The following is a 7,958-nucleotide window of genomic DNA, read 5'->3' on the forward strand; positions in this document are numbered from 1 at the left end:
CTTAACTGCAACAAGAAAGCATGCATTAAGAGTTGTAATAGGTGTTGAAGCTTGGACAAGCTCTCAATATAATCAAATGGCAAAGGAAGTCATGTAACACCTAGAATTTCCTATATTTAAAATTAAACTTGATTGAACATAATTACAAGAGAAAACCTAAGTTTAGTTAATTAAATCAATATAAATAATTTTTCTGAGTTTCAATAGAAAATTCAACTCAAACTTAAACTGTGTGGTAAAGCAATGGTGTAGGATTACACTGTGAAAGTGGGTAAATAACTAAAAAAACCACGAAATTAATTTTAATTAAGTCATCCTAAATTTTATTTAATTATGACACAATAAATTAAAATAGTCATATTTTAATTCGATGCCAAATATGTGTTTTCAAAAAAATTTCCCGGAGTGGGAGAAAATTAATACTGTAAGCCTTATACAATTACTTTTTAATGTCCAACTAGTTTTAATGTATCATTAACATATTAAGTAAAGTGATTAGCACAATGAATTAAGAGAGGTGACAACTTTCACTATTTGGGGTTAAATGACCTTTACTTAATTTTCCAAAAAAAAGCTTACACCTACTCTATATATGCTAGAAAATTCAAATCAATGACTAGAAAGCCATTTCCCATAGCTTGGCCAAACCATCATTTACATTTTGGGAGGGAAATGCAATATTTTTAGGTCCAATCTATCCCCAAAAATAACCCTAAGACCAAAAGATTTTTTCATAAGTTGTCGGTGCCCTAAATATTTGAGTCCATTCCGATATTATGACTCTATTTGTGTCACAATTACCTTCCTCATTTTCTTCTAAAATTTCACATTTTCTACTCATCCTAAACCTCCTCAAGGTGCATTTGATAAACACTAAGACACAACAAAAGAAAAATAATACAGGATAAATATTTAAGTTATAGTACAATTTTTTTTATCTAATGCATTGTTTGGTGGAATAATATGAATTTTTTAAAAATCAAACATAAAATAATTATAATTATTATATCCCCTTCACGCCCAACACTTATTCAGCTTGGTGCCTGAATAACAAATGATGATATGAGACTTGAGTATTTCCCAATAATAATATATTAGAGTCTTCATCTTCATCACTTGTATGAATTTATCTTCTATCTCTTTCTCTAGGTCCATACAAAATCTTCCCCTCACTCTCCTAATCCAATTTTCTGTCTTTCTTCATGGAAACCTCACTTTGTTAACATTTTTTTTCTGATTACGAGAAGCTAATTAGCCCCCAAAGCTTCAAGTTTCCTCCATTTTCCTACACTACTTCAAGCTTCCAACAAGCAAGTGTCTTCAAGGATAAGGAAGCTTACCCGTATTTCCCACTTTTCTACAATTTAAATTTTCTTAAAATGCTAAAGCTACTATTTTTGTGGGTTGGTTACTTTGCTTGACAAGTTCGATGTTGATGTTAGGCTTGAAATGATGGTGGTTTTAACTATTAGATAAAATTCTCTTGCCTTAAAATGCTAATCTTGTTATCCACATATTGTCTTGGCAAATTTTGGAGATTTTAATTTTGGGACTTTTGATACATAATACACCTTAAAATACTTAAGACATTTAAGAAAAAAAATGAATAAACATTTTCAGCGAATCCTTATATCTTGGAGCACTACACAAAAAAAAATCCCGTTAAATACTATGAAAACATCGTACGGACCGTTCCTTTTTTATTATTATTTCTAGATCTTTAGTGAGTCATGCAAAATTAATAACGGAATGTAAAATAATCAATTATACAATAAATTCATTCAAATTCAGCATTTGAATAGATTTCAATTTTATTTCATAAATTTGAAAAGAAGAGATTTCACATGTAAATTAAAACCTATCAGATTGTTTATTGGAAAATCCCTTGTACAGGTGACAATATTCCTTTGGGATCAAATTCAGCTTTTCTATCAATTGTTGGTGTGTTTTGTTACCGGTAAGATATTCCGTGAGTCTGTAATTTCTCCACCTTATCAAACATTGGAGCTGTACGCAAAAGACTCGGCGTAGAAAACATCTTAGTCTGGTGTACGTAACTACTGACATCTTATCAACCCACATGAGAATTACACTCAATACCAATACATTGGTAGGCCTAAAACAAGTTTGGTCGGCCTAAAATGAGTCTCCAAATGAAACTTTTTCGTTGAAAAAAAAAGGGAATTTTTCTAAACTAATAAAATTATTCAAATTTTATTTAAAATTAATTTTTCATACTTTTTGAGACGTAAAATTATTTATTAAATTATACTAATCAATTTTGAATATTTAATAAATTTATTTATAACCCCTTTTTGATTCAATTAAAGTTTCAATCGTTTCTTTTTTAATTTTTTGTTTGAATAACTAGATTCATTTTTTCTAGTTGACATTTATATATTTTAAAATAAAATGATGACTATAAATCGAGATTAAAGAGAGAGGTTAGAACAAAAAAATATGATTAAATAGGAGTGAACAGGTGTAGATATATTGTACTAGCAACAACTATGACTCTGATGACGATTTTTTTTTAAAATATTGCTCTACTTTTTGGACTTAGGGGATTGCTATTTAATAAAAATAACAAAAATGCAAAAATAGTTACAAACTCAAAGGAGAGTTAGAGAGATGTGTCACTATTAGACTAAGAGAGAGAAAAAGTTTTTCTTTTGAGAGAAAGAGAGGGGAAGAGATGAAAAGTTAAAATTTAGAAGAGTGTTTATTGATTTATAGGACAAAAAAAAGAGTGTTTACTGTGGTCGGTCGATACTGCATGCACGGAAGACCTCAAATATTTTTTTCCCTTTGTTTTACTCTCTCATACCTACATATTAATTGTTATTAACCATTACAACACTCGAAATGAATAGTCTGTCGGCTACACTTTTGGAAACCAAAAAATCTCTCATTAACTCATTTAATTCTTCTAATTTTGAATCAAAAAACAATAACACTCTTTTTTGGTCCTATAAATCAATAAACACTCTTCTAAATTTTAACTCTTCATCTCTTTCCCTCTTTTTCTCTCAAAAGAAAAACTCTTTTCCTCTCTTAGTCTAAGAGGGACACCATCTCTCTCACTCTCTCTCTTTCTCTCTCTCTTTGAGTTTTTAACTATTTTTGCATTTTTATCAAATAGCAATCCCCTAAATTCAGTCCAACAAGTAGAGTAAGATTTTCAAAGAAAATAGTCATCGGAGTCGACGAGTCGTCTTCACTAATAGTCGCTGCTAATACAATATATCTACACTTATTCACTCCCGTTGAATTAGGTTTTTTTTTTTTTTGTTCTAGCCTCTTTCTTTAATCTTGATTTATAATCATTGTTTTATTTTAAACTATATAAATGCCAACTTGAAAATATGAATTTGGTTATTCGAAGCAAAAAAAAAAAAAAAGAAACATATTGAAGCTTTAATTGAATCACAAAAGAGGACTATAGATAAATTTATTAAATATTCAAAATTGATAACAATAATTTAATAAATGGTGTTGCATCCCAAAAAACCTGAAAAATTAATTTTAAATAAAATATGAAGAATTTTATTCAGTATTTTATTAGTTTAGAAAAAGACCCATTTTTTTTGTCAACAAAAAAACCCCATTTTGAAGTTCGCTTTAGGCCTACCAATGTGTTGGGCCGGTCTTGATCTCACACATAACAGCATGGAGTGTTACCAGAGTTACCACTGAGTCAGGGTCCTTGATAGCACATATGCTTAATATACATATATTAATAGCAATAAATTTATTTTTTGATGGGCCTAAAGCCAGGGTTTGGGTTGTCTTATCCTTGGACCTGCCGTGGAGAATTATTAATGCATGTTGATTTAATTTAACCCTTACACATGTACATATAAAAAAAAATCACGTGTATTGCAAAAATAAAAAAACTTCTATCACATTTCATGAGTCATGTTACTATATATGTTAAAAAAATTGGTTTAACTATGTTTTAGTGCAGGAGGTGATTTTTTAGTCCTTAAAATTTAAAAATAATTTTTTTAGTCTCTAAATTTTGATAAATTATTTTTGTAGTTCTTGATATAATAAATTGACACTTTATATCGATTTTTAACACTTTTTGGTAGTTTTTAAGTATTTTGTGACAGTTTTAAAATATAAATTCAAAATGAATCAACATTATAATTTAATTTGAAAAATCAATCTATTTAATTTCTTGTCAAATTGGTTTCAACAACTTTTAAAATAAGTATAAAAATTAATCTTTGGTATCAAAACTAATTTTAAACAAGGTTTAATTATTGTTTTAGTCTATAAATTTGGAGTGTTTGCTTTTTTAGTCTCTAAAATTTAAAATGTTTTTTTTCTTAAATTTTGACAAATTACTCTTTTTAGTCTTAGGATAATAAATTGATATTTTGTAATGATTTTTAGCTGTCATAAATTAATTTATATTTTTTAGCCGCCTGAATTTACATTTTAAAATTGTCATAGTGCTAAAAAAACCACTACAAAATACTAAAAATTGACATAAAATATCAATTTATTATCTCAGAGACTAAAAAAATAATTTATCAAAATTTAGAGATTAAAAAAAATCATTTTTAAATTTACAGGACTAAAAAATACAACTACTAAATTCAAGGATTAAAATAGTAATTAAGCAAAAAAAAATTTAATAAATTGATGACCAAATTTAATGATAAAAATATTTTTGTCATTAATTTTTTATTGTAAAAATTGAATTCAGATACAGATACGTTTACAACAATTTATGCACAATGCTCAAACAATAATTGCATATAAATTATTTCGTGGCCAATTTTTTTTAATGTGCTTCTAATTTCTTGTTCGCTTTATAAAAAAAATGTGGTTAAAAAGTTAATATTTTCTCTTATTTGTTATGCTTTTTTATTAGTGATGTGTCATTTTTCTGCATTGTAACTAGAAAGGAGAAGTAAAGGTAACATGTGATATTTAGATAATAAATTGACACTTCGTAAAATTTAAATAATCTAATAAACTTGTTTCGGTTCATTGGTTAGACTAAAGAGATTCCGACAGCAATATTTTGCTTAAGAATAATGTCCTTGAAGACACCATCATTGAAATATGAGATTCGAGATCTTGGAACCCAGATGTTCAACCAAGGATGAGGAATTTTCGAAAGTCCTTTTGGCCTAAGAACTAGCTCGGCAACATGAACTCTGTTTAAGAACTCTTCGTATGATGCATCTTTTTCTAACATAAATGTAGGTACAAAATTTAACCCTTTTACCAAATTCACAAGATCCTAATCAAGAAACAAGAATTATTAAGGTAAAACTTCAAATGTGATCGAAGAACAACACGACTAACACTTGTAGTACTGCATCTAAGTTTTGTTTAAATTGATAAATTTATTAAAAAAAATGGGTTGCTAACAATTTGAGTTGAGTGAGTTTATAGAAGGACGGATCCAAAAATCTATTAGGGGAAGGTCCAATTTTTTTTTTTTCTGTGGACACAATTAATTTGATACTACCCCCTCTTAATATATATACTATGTATAGAAGTCAGAAGTCCCTTCCTACCCCCTCTGTATCTGTCTCTATATTTAATGAATATGCACTGTCAGTGTAATTTTTTACAATATTAACCAATTATGTTTAGTATTGAACAAACTTACACATCCTATTTTTATATAACAATTATAGTACCCTTAAATTGCTTTTATAAATTCATTTGTCTTACAGATAAAAAAGTAAAATAAATAAAAAAAATAAAAGAAGTTCATATGAAATTAGATGACAAAAACATTTGTTTCAAGTTACCTCATTGATGTGTGCTTGAGAGTTGTTGTCATAGTATTTGACAAGCTCTAAGATGTAGACGATGCCATATTGAGTTACCAGTGTCGTTATCCTCTGTTGATCAGAAGCTGCATAAAAGGAAAGATCCAATGGTGGCTGATTCAATAGAAGCATACCTTCTACATAATCTGCTGCAATAATCTCATTTCTTTCACTGAACGAGATTAAATGTTCTTGGTCTCCAGAAAATGCAGTGAAGTTGTTGTATAGCAGGTGAAGCCATTTAACCTGCAAATATCCGACATAAAAAACTTTGTTAAAAGTAAATAAATGTTGAGTTAAAAAATGCATCCATTAGTTTTTAGTACAACTTTTTTTTTTTAAAAAAAAGGTATTATAATTTATAAGTGTTGTTATGATTTATAAAAATAGGAGTTCGAGAAAAATTTAAAAAATATTCAATAAAGAATTCCTCTTTTAAGTCCCGTGTTAACACAATCATTTTTGGATTGCATCGAAAACTGATCTTTGATATTTTGATTATCAAAAGATGAAAATTAGATATCAATGAAGAAGATCAAAGATCAAAATAGTCAATAATGAAAATTGAAGATAAAATTATTAATGGTAAAAATCGAAGATTAAAGCCATCGACGATAAAGATTGAAGACAAAACTATCACTATTAGAAATTAAAGACTAAAGTCATCAACAATAAAGATTTAGTGAAAGTTTATAGCAGTTACAAATAGTTATAATTTGTATTTTATAAATATAGAACTTATATGTTGTAATAAGGGTTGATACTCAGTAAACATCCTCATATCTTAAATCTCTGCAATGCTCACATATCGACGGGTTAGAACAATGTTTTCAATCATTTATTTTTTCCTCCGTAGAGTAAACTCTTTTTATTACTCTTTCTTCTTTCAATGACATCTTCCTCTTCTTATAACACCTTCCTCTTTTGATGTCTTTTTTTTCCTTCTTATAACATCTTTTATTTAATGCATATTATTAGTTTGTTGGATTATACTTGCAATTATATATTCTAAATCAAACTGAACATTAAAAATTGAATACATTGCTCTATGGTAAAGGACCTATTGAGAGAATATAGAGCCTTCAAAGGATGATTTTTTCTTCAAATATCTATGAGATTATGTTTGTTGACAAAAATAAGTACACATCCGGATATCAATCTCTTTGTACTGGATTATTGGTAGTTTTGCACAGAAAAGAAAATCTATATGAATGATGGGAAAATGATACTTGCCCTAGTAGGTGCAGCTCCTAGAGGTATTCTTGCTCTTGTTATCACCCCAAACTGACCTAATCCTCCAAGGACAGCATAAAATGTATCCGAGTTCTTCTCCTTAGAGCAAGTCACAAGGTCTCCTTTCCCTTTATAAAAGCCACATTTATACGTGGAAAACAAACATATACATTCCATGTGTTTACTAATTTCGAAGAGGGGGGCAACAAAAAAAGGGAAGGGAATCATTTATTTCAATGTGAACTCAAGCACCAAATGATAATAATTTTAAAATTTATATGAGCAACTTTTTTTGAAAGATCAAAATCAAATAAGTTACATTCAACCATTAATTAAACTTAAGAAGAACTTCTCCAAAAAAAAAACTAAGAAGAATGAACACATTAAAAAAAAAATTCATAAATTCATCAAAATTTTAATTTATTTGAATTTATTTTGTCAATAATTTTTATCTCCCTCTCCCTCTTAATTTCCCTTTCTTTCTATTCTAAGAAACTAGTATTTTGTATGAGTGGATTGATTATCTTATTTCTTCACTACAGTGATTTAGTACAAATTGTTAAATAAGATTATTGAATATCATTTTTGAATGATATAATATTTTTTTTATTCATAAAAAATAACTCAAATTTAGGGTCTAGGAATAATAACTTACATACCCTACTTAACCAACTAAATTAAACTCCCTTAATATATAATATATCAAATTTATACAACAATATGTATAAATATGAAAATTAAATTGCCTTGATATGATAATTTATGTTTCATTTAAAAAGAAGAACAAAGAGATTATCTTTGGATTAATCAAATAAAAGTTGACTTAAATTATTGACTTTGAAAACAGAGTTTTTTTTTTCTGCATATGAAAAGATTATAAGACATACAATATGGCAAGAAACATGGAGGCATGCTAATTAACTA

This window comes from Glycine max, chromosome 9, assembly GCF_000004515.6.
Source record: "Glycine max cultivar Williams 82 chromosome 9, Glycine_max_v4.0, whole genome shotgun sequence".
In the NCBI taxonomy this organism is placed as follows: Eukaryota; Viridiplantae; Streptophyta; class Magnoliopsida; order Fabales; family Fabaceae; genus Glycine; species Glycine max.